Source organism: Meles meles, chromosome 19, assembly GCF_922984935.1.
Source record: "Meles meles chromosome 19, mMelMel3.1 paternal haplotype, whole genome shotgun sequence".
In the NCBI taxonomy this organism is placed as follows: Eukaryota; Metazoa; Chordata; class Mammalia; order Carnivora; family Mustelidae; genus Meles; species Meles meles.
Genome location: NC_060084.1, coordinates 53,654,106 through 53,676,372, shown reverse-complemented (window position 1 = coordinate 53,676,372; position 22,267 = coordinate 53,654,106). Strand labels below are relative to the sequence as shown.

The 22,267-nt window shown below is 42.8% G+C and overlaps 1 pseudogene; it reads right to left on the bottom strand.

Annotated features, from left to right (window-relative positions):
• Positions 1–484: 484 nt before the first annotated feature.
• Positions 485–22,267, bottom strand: part of LOC123930563 — a 28,285-nt pseudogene continuing 6,502 nt past the window's right edge.

Below are 22,267 nucleotides of genomic sequence, written 5' to 3'. Positions count from 1 at the left end.
TGGATGGATCTAGAGGGTATTATACTTAGCGAAATAAGTCAACCAGAGAAAGACAACTATCATATGATCTCCCTGATATGAGGAAGTAGGGCTGCAACATAGGGGATTTGGGGGGTAGGAAAAGAATAAATGAAACAAGATGGGATCGGGAAGGAGACAACCATAAGAGACTCTTAATCTCACAAAACAAACTGAGGGTTGCTGGGGGTAGGAGGGCCAGGAGAGGGTGGTGGGGTTATGGACATTGGGGAGGGTATGTGCTATGGAGAGTGCTGTGAAGTGTGTAAACCTGGCGATTCACAGACCTGTACCCCTGGGGATAAAAATACATTATATGTTTATAAAAAAATAAAAAATAAAGAAAAACCATACTGTGAGTGAAGAAAACAAAAAGATGTTCTGTTAGTGTCTCATCATTGTACTGGGGACCCTGAGGGGATGAGTGAATTACCAACATTAGGAACAGTAAGGGAATTCCAACAATTTACGTGTTTCTCATAACATGAGGGGATTTTATGTTCCTTATCCAGGCAAAGCAGACCATGGATATCCTGGGGTCACGGCTCATGAGCAGAAAGGGGCTGAGGATTGGGAAACACAGATCGATTATCAAATTGGTGTTCAGAAGGTACCAGCTGAGATGATCAAAGATACCTAAAATAATACGAAAGATAGAGGAGAGGGTGTTAAAGTAGACAAAGGTGCTCACCAGGAGAAAGATGGTTTTGGTGGCTGTAGACTCAGGTGTCAATGTGGAGATGCTGGTCCTACGAATATGTTGGACCCTCTGCTTGTGCCTGTACAGGTGGAAGACCATGGAGCTGCTGGCCAAGAGCATGAGCCCCAAAAATACCACATCAAGGAACGAAAACAATGCTAAATACAGCAAGTCTCTGCTTTTCTCATGACGAGTAATTGAACAGTATCCAAAACTTTTCCTATCTGTGATGTTTTCATTGTTCAAAGTGATAGTCATAAACAAAGTATACAGGACATTTACCAATAGGTGCAAGACCCAGCACAAGACAATTGAAGGGACAATGCACTTGAGATGACATTTTCCTTTAAGTGCTGCCCACCTGGAGTTCCTGGGGCTTATAGTGATGGCTTGGAAGACACTCAGGAGGCAGGTGGTTCCAATGGACACCCCCCTGCCCACTCCACGAACATAGGGGAAAAATTTGCATCCAAAATCACTGAGGGTGTGATACCACCCAAAGGATAACATCGTATTGTGTATTCCAATAGAGAACAGAACCAAAATGTTGCCTACAGTCAGGTTTTTGACAATCAAATCTGTGGGCCTTGGCTTACACCCAGCAAAATCAAGGAGGAGATAATGGTAAAGAAGACAGAAGTTCCCCAGAATTCCTACTACAGTCTGTATTAAGATGATCACTCCTATTGTCATATCCCTAGTGGCCACCCTGTCAGTTCTCAGTCAAATATCAAAGACTGATCTCTGTTTTCTGGGCCAGAGGATCCTGCATGGGAATATCACGTGTGGGCCACACGTGTCAATTGAAATCTGATATTCTTCACGTTTCTACACTCCCTACTTTGAAATACTAAACTTCTTCTGTCATTTAGGGCCTTCTAATAGTTACATACACAACCATTACTCAACACTTGCATGTGTGAATCGCTGGTTTAATTGCCACCCATGGGGGTCACATCTTATTTCTCACAGATTCATGAGGCATTCCTCACTGCATTTCTCATAAAGATGAGGACAAAAGAGTTACACAGAGGTGAACTGCTTTGTCTAAATCCACTCACCAATCCAGGATGGGGACTGGAACCGGGCTGGGCTGGTCACAAGGCTAGTGCCCTGAATCCATAGTATACAAAAATACTAGACAGCTGTGGTTCTTTAAATAAACCAGATCTCAATTGAGTCTTATGTTTGCACCTTGTCATCTGACTTGAGATTGCTGCCATATTTAAATTTTTCTTAATGATGAGTTTTCAATTATTTAGGAAGACTGTTCCAAACCAAATATGAACTTAAATAAAGCTTTAGAGTTAGTAATAAACTGTAGATGCACTGGTTACAGTACGACAATGATGCAGGACCCTGTCCCACCACAAGCAGGACTAAAAGAATGCAAGAATGACTCAAAATGAGCATGGCAACAGAAAGAATCCTTTGCTTTCATTCCAGGACCAAATGTACAAGGCATAGACTCGCACAAGAAGCAACACTGGCAGATTACATTGTGTAAAGTAGAAACAAAATAACGACTACATTCAGATCATATATGTATGTATTTATGAATACCTGATGAAATAACATTAGTAGCTGTAAAGAGAGATCTGTGCAAGATACTGAAATACAAGACATGGAAAAAGCAATGTACAGTAGAAACCTTGTATCTTGTATAAGTGACATAGTAATAGAAATAAAAAGAATTTAAAAATTTAAAAAATAAGTGATGTAGTTTTTGAATTTGTATTCTAATATTTAATATGAGCATATACAAGAAAAGATATATTAGAGCCTAAAAATCATGTCTGAAATTTATTAAGTTCTATTTTTCTTAAATGATGCTTCCCTACTTTAATGGGAAATGTCCCTCCATGACCAATTGATACACAAGTATTTAATCCATTAAGCACTTCATAGACCCAGAGTTATAGAAAATATGTCCACTCCAGCAACTGTGATCTGACACACTGTGTCTGCACATGATCACATGATTTCTATACATACATCCAACATTTATTACAAACATAGAGGTGCTATGCGTGCACATGTCGAGATCTGCAAATTATGCTATGGCTCCAGTAACACAGACTCGACAGCAGACTCACTCCAGAATAACAGTCCTTAGGCATATTAAAATTACAGATCTTCGGAGAAAGTGTTGAACTACTATATTGTACATGTAAGCAAAAATTGACTCTGATGGTAAGTAACTGGAATTAAAATTAACACTTTAAAAAGTCACTTTGGACGACCTCTCTGACGAAAACACAACAGTCACTGTCAGGGAGGATTCTACTCTGTTGCCTCAGGAGTCATCAAGGGGGGTGCTAGTCTAGCATCCACATCTCTCTTTACTGACTCAGCTCCTGCCTCAGGATAGATTCCACCTCCATGCCTGGCTTCGGCACTGGACCTCATTCATACACAGAAATCGCCCTTTGTCCACTATGCTCTCGTACCTGGACTCCTGAGACAACTCCTTGCCTTCCAGATTGAACCCACCAAATTCTTCCTGCTGCCCAACTGGAGAGCTCAGGGTGATGGTCAGAGCAGGCAGTACAGGTGCAAGAGGACTGCTGGGCACTGAGATGTGTTTTTATGACTCTGGGAGCTCCCCTCCCTTCACAACTGCAATTATCATTTCACCTGAAGCAGCACTGGCACTGACAGGCTTGGGAGCTGAGAATATTTTTGAAAACCTTTCTCCCAGTTGCCAATTAGGAAGAACAACTAGTTGCTAGCTAGAAACAACAAGTTTCTAGCTAACAACTCTTTTTCTTTAAGATTTTATTTATTTGATACACAGAGATCACAACTAGGCAAAGTAGCAGGCAGAGAGAGAGAGGGGAGGAGGCAGGCTCCCTAGGGAGCAGAGACCCCCATGTGGGGCTCAATCCCAGGACTCTGGGACCATGACCTGAGCTAAAGGCAGAGGCTTTAACCCAGTGAGCCACCCAGGTGCCCCTAGCTAGCAACTCTTATGAAACTGCTGGCGTGTGGTAAAAGGACACAGAGCCTGGGGGAAATAAGAAGTATGGGTAGAAAACACTGGCGCTAAACAGAGAACGCTGGAGAGAAGAGTGGGTGTGAGGGATCCAGAGACTCTGGGGGGAAGGGGAGGGTGACAACATGGAGAGACAGAAGTGAAAGTTTCCAAGTTATGAACATGGCCTCTCAGGAGGAAGGAAAGTCACAGTGTCTCACCTGGACCTGATTTCTGAGAAAGACCTTTTCCCTTTGATCCCCAAGTTTCCAGGCCTCTTTCTCATTATCTGGAAAAAACAGACACATTTTAAAGATGCCCTTTACATACATAATAAATCTTGGAACACTGAAAAAGAAACCCTAATGGTGTATTTTTTAAATCTTTTATGTATGTATGTATGTATGTATGTATTTTTGTTGGACAGATAGAGATCACAGGTAGGCTGAGAGGTGGGGGAGAGGGAACAGGCTCCCTGCTGAGCAGAGAGCCTGATGCTGGGCTCAGTCCCAGGACCCTGAGTGCTTGACCTGGGCTGAATGCAGAGGCTTAATACATGAGCCACCCAAGTGCCCCACTAATGCTGTATTTTATGGTGACTAACATAACACAATAAAAAAATCTTTTATAAAAATAAAAGAAGCAGGGAAATGTTCCCTCAACTTTTGTTGTCAGGAAAAATAAATAAGTAAGTAAAAAGGTCCCTTTTCAAAAGCATCAACTACCCTTGTATTATGGGTTGCACTGAGTCTCCTCAAAATTAATATGTGAAGTCTTAACTCCCAGTACCTAAAAATATGGCCTTCACAGGAAATAGGTGCTACTGCCCCTCAGAATAATTTTTTACTTAAACTATAGCCACTGGAGGATTTTACTATTTGCCAATCACATTTAGATATGGCCTTAAGAAAAATATATACTGGCAACAAGTCTTTGGGGAGAAGGACGATACACGACCGTGAAGCTGGGCAGCTGGGGATGCCCGGCTAGCTCAGGGCGGAACGCCACCTGCTTCAGGGAAGCTGAGCACCTGGGAACAACCGGTCAGCTGAGGGTGGAATGAAATACTGCCTGCTTCCCTTTTCCGGTATTTGCTCCTTTCTCTTCCCAGAAGCACCCTATGTCTTTTAGATGAGTCCTTTGAATGTGCTTGGTTGACTATAAACTTTATCCTCCTTCTTGCTTGTCCACAAGACATGTGACTAGCGTTTGACCTTCATCGATTCTTCTGTTGGCTATTGTTTCTATCTAATAAAAGTGAGACTGTGGAGTTGCTCATGGCCACAGTCTTTTCGACTGTTGCCCCCTGTTCCAAGTCACTTGCAACTGACTTGTTTGTGCCTAATTCCTCTCCCATCACCAACTGGAGGCGGCAAATAGGGTCATTCAAGATAGAATCTGGTAAGATGAGATCCGGTGGAGTTGGGTGGCGGCTAGTCCATCATGACTGGTATCCTTACAGAAAGAGGAAATCGGGGGGAACACAAATTTGTTTGCCACAGGCAATGAAGAGATTGCTGGGATAGAGCCTTTGAGAGATGCTCCACCATGACCTTCCGAGGGAACATGGCCCTGAGGACACCTTGATCTTGGACTGTGTGCCGCCAGAACTGCCAGATAATAAATTTCCTTTGCTTTAGACCCGAGCTCATGGTCCCTCTTGTCACAACACCAGCAAACTGATACATCTTCCCTTGTCACCTGCCTCCCCACAAGAACAAGGCCCCTGAAATGCAGAAAAACCTGAAATTGCCTGTGCCTTGCCACAGGGGGGATTCAAAGACACACAGCTCTGATCTGAAGGTCATAACATGAGTTTTCCTCACCATTCAGCAGGGACATTGCCCTCCTAGCAACATCCCAAATCCCAAAAAAGCACTGGGGATGGGCCTACATCCAATCCTTCTAGGAAACCGATGGAGAAGGTGCCTGGGTGGCTCAGTGGGTTAAGCCTCTGCCTTTGGCTCAGGCTGTGATCTCAGGGTCCTGGGATCCAGTCCTGCATCGGGCTCTCTGCTCAACAGGGTGACTGTTTCGACCTCTCTCTGCCTACCTCTCTGTCTACGTAGGATCTCTCTCTCTCTCTCACTCTGTCAAGTAAATAAATAAAATCTTAAAAAAACAAAACACCCCATGCAGAGAAGACCCTGTTGGGTCCCCATGGGCCAGAGCTTCAGCTCTGCTGAAAGGTGTCCTAGAGACTCAAAAACTCACAGAATGAAAATGGAGGGTGAGTCGAGCACAAGTGATGATGTTTGTGAAAGTCCCCAAGTGATCCTAACTGGGAATCCAGTACCGAGGACCATTTAACTCCACACTACTTCTCAAATTGAAATGAGCCTGGGAAACATCTGGGTATCTTTCTGAAAGAGCTTCTGTGGGGTGTTCCACTCTAATAATGGGCCTCTGGTCATCCTGCATCTCAGAGCTGACTGCGTTCCTCCAGGAGCCTGAAATCTATGGATACACCCTCTGTCCCCAACTCACCCTGACCATCAAACTACATACAGCTCCTGCTTCGCCCTAGAAGAAGCTCAACCACACATCTAGAGCACCGACATTTTCTCATCAACTTAGCCTCTGAGTTCAGGCACTCAGGAGGTCCCACCATCATCTGTGTCTAGGCCTTGTGCTCCATGGTGCTGCCTGAACTCAGGATGACAGACACAATCTGAGACACCGACAATGAGGGACATTCTGCAAAACAAAGACAGCATTTCTCAATACTGTCACTATCACTGAAGCAAAAGTGCTAACTGATCTTGAGTAAAGACTAAAGAATGAAGCCAATAAAATAAATCCATGACAGGACTGGATCAAGATTTCTGAGAACAGACAAAAATGACATCATTGTGTCACTGCAGGAAATCTGTGTATGGACAGGGAGTGAAGTGAAGGCATAACACAAATGTTTCTTACATATGTTTTATTGTTTTATTGTGTTAGGAAGGAGAATGACCATGGGGCAACTGTCTGGCTTGGTGGTGGAGGGTGTGACTCGATCTCAGGGAGCACATTTCACTTTTTTCCTCATTTGTTTATTATTATTGATTGATTGATTGATTGATTTTATTATTCAATTAGCCAAAATCATTAGTGTTTGTTGTAGTGTTCAACAATTCATCAGTTGTGTGTACCACCCAGTGCTCATCACAACATGTGCCCTCCTTAATATCTGACACCTGGTTACCTCATCACCCCACCTCCCTCCTTTCTGGAACTCTCAGTTTGTTTCCTGGAGTCCAGAGTCTCTCAAGATTTGTCACCCTCTCTCTGTTTACTTGTAGAAAAATCTTACAGAGCTGGGGGCATCACGTTGCCTGACTTTAAGCTATATTACAGAGCTTGGATCACCAAGACAGCATGGTACTAGCACAAAAAGACACACATAAGCCAATGGAACAGAACAGAGAGTCCAGATATGGACCCTCAACTCAATGGTCAACTAATGTTCGATGAAGCAGGAATAACAGATCCAACAGAAAAAAGACAGTCTCGGGGCGCCTGGGTGGCTCAGTGGATTGAGCCGCTGCCTTCGGCTCGGGCCATGATCTCAGGGTCCTGGGATCGAGCCCCACGTCGGGCTCTCTGCTCCACAGGGAGCCTGCTTCCTCCTCTCTCTCTGCCTGCCTCTCTGCCTACTTGTGATCTCTCTCTCTGTCAAATACATAAAATAAAATCTTTAAAAAAAAAAAGACAGTCTGTTCCAGAAATGGTGAGGGAAAATTGGACAGCTCTATAGAGAAAAATGAACCTGGGCTATTCTCTTACACCATACGGAAAGATCAACTCTAAATGGATGAAAGACCTCAAGGTGAGACAGAATCCATCATAATCCTAGAGGAGAACATATACTGTAACCTCATAACATTGCCAACAGCAATTTCTTTCAAGACATGTCTCTAAAGGCAAGGGAAAGGAAAGCACAAATGAACTGTTGGGACTTCAACAAGATAAAACGTTTCTGCACAGCAAAGGAAACAGTCAACAAAACAAAGAGGCAACCCACAACATGGGAGACGATACTTGCAAAGGACACTACAGATAAAGGGCTGATATGCAAGATCTATAAAGGACTTCTCGAACTCAGGCTTCTGGGAGGCTCAGTTGGTTGAGCAAACGCCTTTAGCTCACGTCATGATCCCGGAGTCCTCAAATTGAGTCCCATGTCAGGCTCCTAGCTCTGCAGGGATTCTGCTCTCCCTCTGATCCTCTCCCCCTCATGCTTTCTCTCTCACTCTCTCTCTCTCTCTCTCAAATAAATAAATAAAATCATATAAAAAAAAGAACTTCACAAACTCAACACCCAAAAAACAGATAACCACCTCAAAAAATGGGCAGAACCATGCTGTCTTGGTGATCACAGCTTTGTAGGAAAACTTGAAATCAGGCAACATGCTGCCCCCAGTTTTCTGTTTCCTTTCCAGCATTTCCTTAGTACTTTGGGGTCTCTTCTGATTCCATACAAATTTTAGGATTGTTTGTTCCAGCTCTTTGAAAAATGCCCGTGGTGTGTAGAAGAATGAAACTCACCATTCTCTTATACCATACACAGAGATAAACTCGAGATGGATAAAAGACCTCAACGTGAGGGAGGAATCCATCAGAAACCTAGAGGAGAACATAGGCAGTAACTTCTTCGACATCGGCCACAGCAACGTCTTTCAAGATATGTCTCCTATTGTTTTTTTGGTTTCTATTTCATTGATTTCTGCTCTGATCTTTATGATTTCTCTTCTCCTGCTGGGTTTAGGGTTTCTTTCTTGTTCTTTCTCCAGCTCCTTTACGTGTAGGGTTAGGTTGTGTACTTGAGACCTTTCTTGTTTCTTGAGAAAGGCTTGTACTGCTATATATTTTCCTCTCAGGACTGCCTTTGCTGTGTCCCACAGATTTTGAACTGTTGTGTTTTCATTATCATTTGTTTCCATGAATTTTTTCAATTCTTCTTTAATTTCCTGGTTGACCCATTCATTCTTTAGAAGGATGCTGTTTAGTCTCCATGGATTTGGGTTCTTTCCAGCTTTCCTCTTGTGATTGAGTTCTAGCTTCAGAGCATTGTGAAATGCTCTGTGAAAATATGCAGGGAATAATCCTAGTCTTTTGATACCGGTTGAGACCTGATTTGTGACCCAGGATGTGATCTATTCTGGAGAAGGTTCCATGTTCCCTAGAGAAGAATGTGTATTCTGTTGCTTTGGGATGAAATGTTCTGAATATATCTGTGATGTCCATCTGGTCCAGTGTGTCATTTAAGGCCTTTATTTCCTTGTTGATCTTTGGCTTGGATGATCTGTCCATTTCAGTGAGGGGAGTGTTCAAGTCCCCTACTATTATTGTATTATTATTGATGTGTTTCTTTGATTTTGTTATTAATTGGTTGATATAGTTGGCTGCTCCCACGTTAGGGGCATAGATATTTAAAATTGTTAGATCTTCTTGTTGGACAGACCCTTTCAGTAGGATATAGTGTCCTTCCTCATCTCTTATGATAGTCTTTGGCTTAAAATCTAATTGATCTGATATAAGGATTGCCACCCCAGCTTTCTTCTGATGCCCATTAGCATGGTAAATTGTTTTCCACCCCCTCACTTTAAATCTGGAGGTGTCTTCGCGTCTAAAATGAGTTTCTTGTAGGCAACATACTGATGGGTTTTGTTTTTTTATCCATTCTGATACCCTGTGTCTTTTGATTGGGGCATTTAGCCCATTAACATTCAGGGTAACTATTGAGAGATATGAATTTAGTGCCATTATTAGCCTGTAAGGTGACTGTTACTGTATATTGTCTCTGTACCTTTCTGATCTACTACTTTTAGGCTCTCTCTTTGCTTAGAGGACCCCTTTCAATATTTCCTGTAGAGCTGGTTTGGTGTTTGCAAATTCTTTCCGTTTTTGTTTGTCCTGGAAGCTTTTGATCTCTCCTTCTATTTTCAATGATAGCCTAGCTGGATAGAGTATTCTTGGCTGCATGTTTTTCTCGTTGAGTGCTCTGAATATATCATGCCAGCTCTTTCTGGCCTGCCAGGTCTCTGTGGATAAGTCTGCCGCCAATCTAATATTTTTACCATTGTATGTTACAGACTTCTTTTCTCGGGCTGCTTTCAGGATTTTCTCTTTGTCACTAAGACTTGTAAATTTTACTATTAGGTGACGGGGTGTGGACCTATTCTTGTTGACTTTGAGGGGGGTTCTCTGCATCTCCTGGATTTTGATGCTTGTTCCCTTTGCCATATTATGGAAATTCTCTCCAATGATTCTCTCCAATAGACCTTCTGCTCCCCTCTCTGTTTCTTCTTCTTCTGGAATCCCAATTATTCTAATGTTGTTTCGTCTTATGGTGTCACTTATCTCTCGAATTCTCCCCTCATGGTCCAGTAGCTGTTTGTCCCTCTTTTGCTCGGCTTCCTTATTCTCTGTCATTTGGTCTTCTATATCACTAATTCTTTCTTCTGCCTCATTGATCCTAGCAGTGAGAGCCTCCATTTTTTTTCCCTTTTTATTTATTTTTTCAGCGTAACAGTATTCATTCTTTTTGCACAACACCCAGTGCTCCATGCAAAACGTGCCCTCCCCATCACCCACCACCTGTTCCCCCAACCTCCCACCCCTGACCCTTCAAAACCCTCAGGTTGTTTTTCAGAGTCCATAGTCTCTTATGGTTCGCCTCCCCTCCCCAATGTCCATAGCCCGCTCCCCCTCTCCCAATCCCACCTCCCCCCAGCAACCCCCAGTTTGTTTTGTGAGATTAAGAGTCATTTATGGTTTGTCTGAGAGCCTCCATTTTTGATTGCACCTCATTAATAGCTTTTTTGATTTCAACTTGGTTAGATTTTAGTTCTTTAATTTCTCCAGAAAGGGCTTTAATATCTCCAGAGAGGGTTTCTCTAATATCTTCCATGCCTTTTTCGAGCCCGGCTAGAATGTTCAGAATCGTCATTCTGAACTCTTGATCTGACATATTACCCATGTCTGTGTTGATTAGGTCCCTAGCCTTCGGTACTGTCTCTTGTTCTTTTGTTTGTGGTGATTTTTTCCACCTTGTCATTTTGTCCAGATAAGAGGATATGAAGGAGCAAATAAACTACTAAAAGGGTGGCAAAGACCCCAGAAAAATGCGCTGTAACCAAATCAGAAGAGACCCCTAATTGTGGGGGCGAGAAGGGGGATAAAAACAGGTTCTGGAAAAAAAAAAGAAAAGAAAGAAAAAAAAGGAAAAAAAAAGAAAAAATTTAAAAAATAAAACAAATAAAAAAATATAAAAAAGAAAGAAAAAATATATATATTTAGATGAACTAGTCAAAAAACGTTAAAAAAGAAAAGGGTAAAAGTTTTAAAAAATTTAGCAGAAGAAGAAAAAAGAAAAAAGAAAAAAAATTGAAAAAAGAAAAAAAAAATTGAAGTAGCCGCAAGACTAAAGAATCATGGGGAGAAAGCCATGAGTTCCGTGCTTTGCTTTCTCCTCCTCTGGAATTGCTCTGCTGTCTTAGGAATTGAACCTGCTTTCTCCTTGATAGATGAACTTCGTCCTGGCTGGATATTTTGTTGATCTTCTGGGGGAGGGGCCTGTTGTAGTGACTCTCAAGTGTCTTTGCCCGAGGCGGGATTGCACCGCCCTTACCGGCGGCCGGACTAAGTAATCGGCTTGGGTTCATTTTTGGGAGCTTCTGTTTCCTGAACGCTTTCCGTAGAGTTCCGGAGGATGGGAATGAAAATGGCGGCCTCCTAGTCTCCGGCCCGGAGGAGCTGAGAGCCTGGGGCCCCACTCCTCAGTGCGCCCCCAGAGGACAGCACCCAATCACTCCCTTATCCCCAGCCTCTAGCCGCGCTCCGAGCTCACCCAGCCCGCGACCAGTTCAAGGTAACCCCGAGCTGAGAGTTCAGTCCTCAGCTCTGTCTCTGCAGCCGGCTTCTCCGTTCTAATACCTGCGAGCTCTCTGACACTCTGACACCCCCGATCCTTCTGTGACCCTGCGGGGCCTGGGGCCACGCTGACCCCGCGTGGGCTTCACCCTGGTTTAGCCTCTGGAGCAATGTCCCTCAGTGGAACAGACTTTTAAAAGTCCTGATTTTGTGCTCCATTCCTCCGCCGCTTGCCGGGAGCCGGCCCCTCCCCCCGCGGTCTATCTTCCCGTCGTTTTAGATTCACTTCTCCGCTTTCAGAAAGTGGTTGATTTTCTGTTTCTAGAGTTGCTGTTCTTCTTCTCTTCGCTCTCCCGTTGGATTTGTAGGTGTTTGCAATGTTTAGATAAGCTATCGAGCTGATCTCCTGCTACCTGATGTAGTCTCAGGCTGCTACTTCTCCGCCATCTTGACTCCAAGAAACTTTCATCTTATAAAAGACATACACTTCATCCCACTATGTTCCTTAACTTCCTGTGGACATGGACTCTCCTATGCCTCTTGCACAGTCCTGCCCCTCACTCACTTGGCCACATGCTCTCCTCTCCATTCTGTCTTTTGTTTCTATGACCTCTGTGCCCCTTAACCCCACAGAGTCTAGTATGTGGTACTGGTACCCTCAATTTCCTTGCCCATGCTGTCTGCTTGTGCCATGAAGCCCCATGATGTGCTTAAAACACTCCATACACTATACCCCTATGCATTTTACACACTGACTTTATCATACCCACACCCTATCCTTACCGCATCCCTTTCTACTGTGTCCCCATTCCCAGTGCTCTATCTCATCCAACTCAGACCCTGCACACACAAAATTTCTCACCAGACCCACTGTTCAAGTGGCAAAGCTCAGAGCACATTTTCAATGTTGTACACTTAATACTTCCATTGTGGGCTGTGGTGTGTGAGGAGTCTAAAGACCAATTAGAATCCTCTTGTCTTGCTACAGAGGTTTGGAGATATGCATGAAACCTCCACTGACAAACACGTTAGTGAGAGACATATCTACCTGGTGCAGGTGTGAGTGACTGTGGGAAAGTGAGTGGGACAGCATCATCTGTGTAAGTGTGTGCACCATGAATGTGCCAGAATGGGGATGTCTGCATGGTGAGTGTGCATCTGAGTTTGAGTATGACTTACAGCCTTAAGTGGCTTTGAGTGTCTGAGTTGCACATAGGTCTGAGTAAGCAAGTGTGTGCATTTATGTGGTTAGAGAATGGGTTGTCAGCCATATGGGCTATCTTCCTTGATGGGGAAACTATGGTGGGGGCAGAGAAGAATTCACCTCTTCCAAACATCACTCAGTAGGTCAAGAAGGAAAATAAGCAACTTAGTACCAAACTATGAAAAAGTATGTAATGACTTTAGAAGACAGATTAGCTGTTTCCATAATATTATCACTACCCTACAATACTTCTTCCAATGGTAAACATACTCCCAATTATACTGTCCAAAATCATGATGTTAGTACTTTACCATAAGTAGATACACAGACAAACATGTACATTTTGCTGTGAGAGAGTCTTGGGCAGAGTCCAGGAGGTCACCAGTGTAGAGAAGAATTAGCCTCCCCCAAAGGGAGACTTGGCCTTTGCCCTCTATACAGGGAAGTGATCTCTCAACTTTGAATCTCATGCCTTATAAGAGTGTCTGTTTGCTTGGACACTCTGCTTTGACACTGTTTGCTTGGACTGGTTTGCCACCAAACCAACCATGGAGTGAACAGTGGACACTTAGGCCCAAATTCTCATGTGAGCCTCCGAATGGCCGAAGACCAAATGTATCAACTCACCCAGGGGAGAGAATGGAGACTAAGGTCAGCCATCCAGAAGGTATGTGGTAGAACTGTAGTAAAAATTCTGGGCACCAAGGCTTGGGTGAGCCTCCCTCATTGCCAATATGCTGTTGAGTGTTGTCCCACATTGACCTAAGAAAGTAACACTCCATATGACTCCACAGAAAGAAGCAACTAGAATATTCACAGTGAGTACTTTTCCTGTTCTCTGCCCCATGCATCTTGTCCCTGTCTAATGTTCATCTGTTCATTTCCTGTAATAATCCAAAATAATGAGCAGACAGCTCTCAGTGAGCTCTCTGAGCTCCTCTAGAGAACTATGGAAACTGAGCTTGGTTTTGGACACCTACAAAATTGCAATTGGTATTATCAGTGAGTGTGGTCTTCCATGGATCATTGTCCCTTGAACTTCTTTCTTGGAATAAAATTTTCACAGGGGGAAGGGATGGATTTGCTGGTAGGAAATCCACAGAATTCATTTTGGCTCTTCAAATTTATGTTTGTTTCTTTCTTTTTTAATTTTTTAAATATTTTCATTTTACTCTTTTGTTGAATTTTGGATTTGTCTTTTTGGTGATGGTATCAGACCACTCCAGATTTTTGCTAGGCTGCATCGAGCTTGGGTCATGGTTGATATTTTGGATTCTGTCCATTATCTCAACCATCCCTCAACATAATAACTAGGAGGAGGAACTCCCAACAAAAAAAGGCCAGAGAAAATGTCCTCTGCCACAGATCTAATGGATATGGATATAAGAAAGATGTCACAGATAGAATCCAGGATAGCAATCAGGAAGTCAATCACTAGGCATGAAAAAAACCATTGGTGACAATTGAGAATCCCTAGTGGCAGAAATGAGATTTAATCAAACCAAATTTTAAAATGCTATCAATGAGATGCAGTCTAAACTGGATACTCCAACAGACAGGGTAAATGAGGGAGAGGAACAAATTACTGACCTGGAATGTAAGCTGATAGAAAGGAAGGCAGCTGAGGAAGATAGAGATAGGTAGGTAGTAACCCATGAAAATAGACTTAGAGAGATCCACGATGCCATGAAACATGCCAATGTCAGAATTACTCAGATCCCCAAGGGGATGGAGAGAGAGAGGACTAGAAGGTATATCTGATCAAATCAAAACTTAGAACTTCCTTAATCTGGGGAAGAAAGCATGCATTTGTATCCAAGAGGCACAGAGGACCCCTCCTGAAATCAATAAAAATAGATAAACACCCTGACATGTCATAGTGAAGCTTGCAAATCTTAGAGCAGCGGAAGCTATACCGAGTGCAGCTAGGGTGAAGACATTTTTTTTTCAATTTTAATTTTTTTTTATTTTTTCACCGTAACAGTATTCATTGTTTTTGCACAACACCCAGTGCTCCATGCAAAACGTGCCCTCCCTATTACTCACCACCTGTTCCCCCAAACTCCCACCCCTGGCCCTTCAAAACCCTCAGGATGTTTTTCAGAGTCCATAGTCTCTTATGGTTCGCCTCCCCTCCAATTTTTTTTTTATAAACATATAATGTATTTTTATCCCCAGGGGTACAGGTCTGTGAATCGCCAGGTTTACACACTTCACAGCACTCACGATAGCACATACCCTCCCCAATGTCCATAACCTCCTCCCCCTCTCCCAACCCCACCTCCCCCCAGCAACCCCCAGTTTGTTTTGTGAGATTAAGAGTCATTTATGGTTTGTCTCCCTCCCAATCTCATCTTGTTTCCTTTATTCTTCTCCTAGCCCCCTAACCCCCCATATTGCTTCTCCATGTCCTCATATCAGGGAGATCATATGATAGTTGTCTTTCTCCGATTGACTTATTTCACTAAGCATGATACCCTCTAGTTCCATCCACGTCATCACAAATGGCAAGATTTCATTTCTTTTGATGGCTGCATAGTATTCCATTGTGTATATATACCACATCTTCTTTATCCATTCATCTGTTGATGGACATCTAGGTTCTTTCCATAGTTTGGCTATTGTAGACATTGCTGCTATAAACATTCGGGTACACGTGCCCCTTCGGATCACTACATTTGTATCTTTAGGGTAAATACCCAGTAGTGCAATTGCTGGGTCATAGGGTAGTTCTATTTTCAACATTTTGAGGAACCTCCATGCTGTTTTCCAGAGTGGTTGCACCAGCTTGCATTCCCACCAACAGTGGAGGAGGGTTCCCCTTTCTCCGCATCCTTGCCAGCATCTGTCATTTCCTGACTTGTTAATTTTAGCCATTCTGACTGGTGTGAGGTCATATCTCATTGTGGTTTTGATTTGTATTTCCCTGATGCCGAGTGACGTGGAGCACTTTTTCATGTGTCTGTTGGCCATCTGGATGTCTTCTTTGCAGAAATGTCTGTTCATGTCCTCTGCCCATTTCTTGATTGGATTGTTTGTTCTTTGGGTGTTGAGTTTGCTAAGTTCCTAATAGATTTTGCATACTAGCCCTTTATCTGATATGTCATTTGCAAATATCTTCTCCCATTCTGTCAGTTGTCTTTTGGTTTTGTTAACTGTTTCCTTTGCTGTGCAGAAGCTTTTGATCTTGATGAAATCCCAATAGTTCATTTTTGCCCTTGCTTCCCTTGCCTTTGCCATTGTTCCTAGGAAGATGTTGCTGCGGCTGAGGTCGAGGAGGTTGCTGCCTGCGTTCTCAAGGATTTTGATGGATTCCTTTCTCACATTGAGGTCCTTCATCCATTTGGAGTCTATTTTCGTGTGTGGTGTAAGGAAGTGGTCCAATTTCATTTTTCTGCATGTGGCTGTCCAATTTTCCCAGCACCATTTATTGAAGAGGCTGTCTTTTTTCCATTGGACATTCTTTCCTGCTTTGTCGAAGATTAGTTGACCATAGAGTTGAGGGTCTATTTCTGGGCTCTCTATTCTGTTCCATTGATCTATGTGTCTGGTTTTGTGCCAGTACCAAGCTGTCTTGATGATGAGAGCTTTGTAATAGAGCTTGAAGTCCGGAATTGTGATGCCACCAACTTTCGCTTTCTTTTTCAATATTCCTTTGGCTATTCAAGGTCTTTTCTGGTTCCATATAAATTTTAGGATTATTTGTTCCATTTCTTTGAAAAAACTGGATGGTATTTTGATAGGGATTGCATTAAATGTGTAGATTGCTTTAGGTAGCATAGACATTTTCACAATATTTATTCTTCCAATCCAGGAGCATGGAACATTTTTCCATTTCTTTGTGTCTTCCTCAATTTCTTTCATGAGTCCTTTATAGTTTTCTGCATATAGATTCTTAGCCTCTTTGGTTAGGTTTATTCCTAGGTATCTTATAGTTTTGGGTGGGGTGAAGACATTTTTATGTAGGGAGGGAGGAATATCAGAATAACAACAGACCTATCCACAAAAACCTGCAAGCCAGAAAAGGCTAGCAGAACACATTCAGAGTACTAAATGAAAAGAACATGCAAGGCTGTCAATCAGAACTGAAAGAGGTAAAGAGCTTTCAGGACAGGCAGAAAATGAAAGAATATGTGACCAGCAAGCCAGCTCTGCAGGAAATATTAAGGGTTCTGTAAGTGAAGAGAAATGCCAAGAATCACATAGACCAAAAAGAAACAAAATCTATAGAAAGAGGACTTTACAAGCAATACAATGGCACTAAATTCATATCTTTCAATAATTACTCTCAATGTAAATAGGCTGAATGCTCCCATCAAGAGACACAGGGTTTTAGATTGGATGAAAAAGCAGGACCCAGGGGCGGCTGGGTGGCTCAGTGGGTTAAAGCCTCTGCCTTCAGCTCAGGTCATGATCTCAGGGTCCTGGGATCAAGTCCTGCATCAGGCTCTCTGCTCAGTGGGGAGCCTGCTTCCTCCTCTCTCTCTGCCTGCCTCTCTGCCTACCTGTGATCTCTGTCTGTCAAATAAATAAATAAATAATCTTTAAAAAAAAAAAAAAAGCAGGACCCATCCATATGTGTACAAGAACTTGTTTTGAACCTAAAGACACCTCCTGATTCAAAGTGAGGGGATGGAGAACCATTTACAACATCAACAGACCTCAAATGATAACTAAGGTAGTAATTCCAATATCCAACAAATTAGATTTTTTTATTTGTTTATTTTCAGCGTAACAGTGTTCATTGTTTTTGCACCACACCCAGTGCTCCATGCAGTACGTGCCCTCCCTATTACCTACCACCTGGTTCCTCAACCTCCCACCCCGCCCCCGCCCCTTTATTTGACAGAGATCACAAGTAGGCAGAGAGGCAGCTAGAGAGAGAGAGGAAGGGAAGCAGGCTCCCTGCTGAGCAGACAGCCCAATGCGGGGCTCGATCCCAGGACCTTGAGATAATGACCTGAGCCAAAGGCAGAGGCTTTAACCCACTGAGCCACCCAGGCGCCCCCAACAAATTAGATTTTAAAACAAAGACCATAATGAGAGATGTAGAGGGACATTATATCACACTTAAAGGGTCCATCCAACAAGAAGATCTAACAAATGTAAATATCTGGCCCCCAACATGGGAGCAGTTGATTATATAAACCAATTCATAACCAAAATAAAGAAACATTGATATTAATACATTAATAGGAGGAGATCTCAATGCTCCACTCACAGCAAGGGACAGTTCATTTAAGCAGAAGATCAACAAAGAAACAAGAGCTTTGAATGACACATTAGACCAGATGGACTCTGTGGATATATACAGAACATTCCATTCTAAACACCAGAATACTCATTCTTCCTTGGTGTACATGGAAATTACTCCAGAATAGTCCACATACCGGGCCACAAATCAGATCTTCACTGATACCAAAAGATTGAGATTATCCCCTGCATATTTTCGGACCACAGTGCTGTGAAACTGGAGCTCAACCACAAATAGAAACTGGGAAGGAGCAAGATGGCGGGGAAGGAGGAGGAGGCACCATTTCAACCTGTACCCTAAAGTGAGCTGATTACCTACCAAAGAACTCCGACCACCCATGAAATCAGCCTGAGATCAGAATTATACACGTCTGGATCTCTACAGGAGCAGAAGACGCCAGTGGCAGGTAAAGCAGACTGGGAGCATCGGACTGATATCGGAAGATAAACAAAAGGGGGAGGGAGCCACCAGAGGTGACCGATCAGAAAGTAACACCCCAACACGACAGTGCTCTGCATCTGGGGACCAGCATTAACTTGGAGTCTGGTTGAAAGCACTCAAAAAACAAAGAGCAAAGGATCGCGGGGGGTAATAGTGGGAACCTGGGCGGTTAGGGTCAGGGACCTAAGACCCGGGACCCAGGACAGCCTCCCCTGGCGCAGAGCCAGAGAGAGTGCGGCAGAGAAATCAGGTCTCCGTCCCTGAGCCTCCAGTTCACCTGAATGCCAGCACGCCCGAGAACGAGTGGGGTCTGGCTCCCGTGAGGGGCTGGGAGCCTGGCCAGACGGCAATCCTGAAACGTGCACGTCCCACACCCTCCCTTGGGATAGGTGCTCATAGGCGCTAGCCTGGAGCTCTGGCAGCCGGAAAAACCAGACATTCCCAGCCCGGGACAGCGGGAAAATCTCAGTGTGCGATCTCTGCTCGGAACCTCTCTGGCGGTCTGCAGCTGCCTAGACAGCCACCGCTGCCCTGGTTTTGGGTACAACGAGGAGCTCCTGCATCCCCAGGGACAGTGACTCAGAACCGACTCTGCCAGCAGCTTTTGCAAAACAGTCTGAGGCTTCTCTCTGAGAGGGAGGTTGGGGTGCTGTTTGCTCTCCTCTAAACCTCCAAAAACCATCAAAAGCTGTCAAGGCGAGAGAAAGCAGATGAAAGAACATAAAAACCCCCCAGAGAACAAAAGGCTGAAAAAAACAGTTTCCTGAAAAAAAAAGAGCTCACCCCCTTGAGGGGAGCGGGAGGACCTAACTCAGGGAACATCATTGTCTGAAAACCCACGTGGCAGGCCCCTCCCCCAGAAAACCAACCAGGAAGGAAGAAAAAATAAAAAAGACTACAAGAGAACAACCACCACTACTTCATAAATACAACTTTTATTTTTAACTCTTTACCAATATTCTGGTTCTTTTTTTTTTATACATACAGATAATTTTTTAACCTATTTACCATCACACTGAGATGTCCAGTACATCAAATTCTTTAATAACCTTCTAACCTGAACTTTTTGATACATACACCGTGTTTTTCTTTTGTTTTTCTATTTTTTTAATTCTTTTTTAATTTTAACTTAGTTTAGCCTAGTTTATTCCTTTTTAATTTTTATTTTCTACTATACATATAGAGTTAAACTTCAAGGTAATCCCCTTTCCCCAATCAATGCTACCCCTATAGGCAAACCAGTTTCTAATCCCCCTGTAACTTAGGAAAGTTGAGTCCCTTAACAAAAACATCAAGATACCTTCAGGAAGAATCAAAATAACCTTCCTCACCCACACTGAGAATCTATAACCATTCTCCCAATTTTTCCTTCTGTCAGTGTTTCTGTGAATTTGTGTTTGTCCTGATAATATATAAATCTTATACTTGGGGTTCTTTCTGATGAGGTTCTTCCCTTTTTTTTTTGCTTATATATATATATTTTTTCTCTTGTCATATACTTTTATCACTCTTTTTGTCTGTCTGTTTTGGTTTGTATACTCCACAAATCTTACCTTGTGGCCCATTTGGGCTGAGCCTTCTCTTTTATCTTCCCTTTTTTTCCTATCTCTCTCTCTCTCTTTTTTTTTCCTTTTTTCTTTCCCCTTTTTTTTCTTTCTTCTTCTCTATTTCTTTTTCTTTTCTTTTTTCTCTCATTTGGGTGGGGAATCCTGATTGCACAGAAGCATTCCAGGGTGCACATTGACTGCACAACAATCGATAAGTCCAGCTGCATCTGTTCAGTCATCTCTTTCCAAAATGACTAGGAGGAGGAATACCCAACAGAAGAAAAATACAGAGGATGGGCCTTCTGCAACAGAGCTAATGGCTATCGACATAGACAATATGTCAGAAAAGGAATTCAGGCTAACAATTATCCAGGCAATAGCTAGGTTGGAGAAAGCCATGGATGACCAAACAGAATTGATTAGGGCAGAACTGAAAGCCACCAGGGATGATGTTCACAATGTTAGGGCAGAACTGAAAGCCACCAGGGATGATGTTCAAAATGCTCTCAATGAGTTCCAATCCAATCTAAATTCTCTAAAAGCTAGGGTAACTGAGACAGAAGATAGAATTAGTGATCTGGAGGACAAACAGATAGAGAGAAAGGATCAGGAAGAAGCCTGGAACAAACAGCTCAGAAGCCACGAAAACAGAATCAGGGAAATAAATGATGCCATGAAACGTTCCAATGTCAGAATTATTGGAATCCCTGAAGGGGAAGAAAAAGAAAGAAGTCTAGAAGATATAGTGGAAGAAGTTGTCTATGAAAATTTTCCCAATTTCACGAATGGAAACAACGTTGATGTACTATAGGCAGAAAGATTTCCTCCCAAGATTTTAGATTCTCGAAAGTCCTCACGGCACCTTATCGTTAGAATGGGGAATTTTGTTTCAAGAGAGACCCTCTTAAAAGCAGCTAGGACAAAGAAGCTTCTTACATACAGAGGAAAGCCCATTAGAATAACGTCAGACCTTTCCACAGAGATCTGGCAAGCCAGGAAGGGCTGGCAAAATATATTCAGAGTACTAAGTGAGAGGAACATGCAACCAAGAATACTCTATCCAGCAAGACTGACATTTAAAATGGATGGAGAGATAAAGAGTTTCCAAGACCGGCAAGGCTTAAAAGACTATGCAACCACCAAGTTGACACTGCAGGAAATATTAAGGGGGGTCCTATAAAAGAGAAAAAATCCTAAGAATATCATTGAACAGAAATATAGAGACAATCGTTAGACAGAAAGACTTCAAAGGCAACACAATGTCAATAAAAACCTATCTCTCAATAATCACTCTCAATGTGAATGGCCTAAATGCACCCATAAAACGACACAGGGTTGCAGATTGGATAAAACGACAGGACCCGTCCATATGTTGTCTACAAGAGACCCATTTTGAACCTAAGGATACACCCAGACTGAAAGTGAAGGGATGGAGAAGAATCTTTCATGCCAATGGGCCTCAAAAGAAGGCCAGAGTAGCGATTCTCATATCAGATAAATTAGATTTTAAACTAAAGACTGTAGTCAGAGATACAGAAGGACACTACATAATTCTTAAAGGGACTATCCGCAAAGACGATCTAACAATTGTGAATATCTATGCCCCCAATATGGGAGCACCCAATTACATAAGAAAACTATTAATCAAGATAAAGAGTCATATTGATATGAATACAATAATAGTAGGAGATCCTAATACGCCTCTCTCAGAAATAGACAGATCACTGAAGCAGAAAATTAATAAAGAAATAAGAGCATTGAATGAAACATTGGGCCAGATGGACCTCATCGACGTATACAGAACATTCCACCCTAAAACAACAGAATACTCATTCTTCTCAAGTGCACATGGAACCTTCTCCAGAATAGACCACATACTGGGTCACAAAGCAGGACTGAACCAATACCAAAAGACTGACATTATTCCCTGCATATTCTCCGATCACAACGCTTTGAAAATGGAGCTCCATCACAAGGAAAAGTTCAGAAGGAACTCAAACACCTGGAAGCTAAAGATCACCTTGCTTAAGAATGCTTGGATCAACCAGGAGATCAAAGATGAACTTAAACAATTTATGGAAACCAATGAGAATGAAAACACCTCGGTCCAAAACCTATGGGATACAGCAAAGGTGGTTCTAAGGGGGAAATACATAGCCATCCAAGCCTCCCTCAAAAACATTGAAAAATCCAGAATACACCAGCTGTCTCTACACCTTAAAGAACTGGAGAATCAACAACAAATCAAACCAACTCCACATGCAAGAAG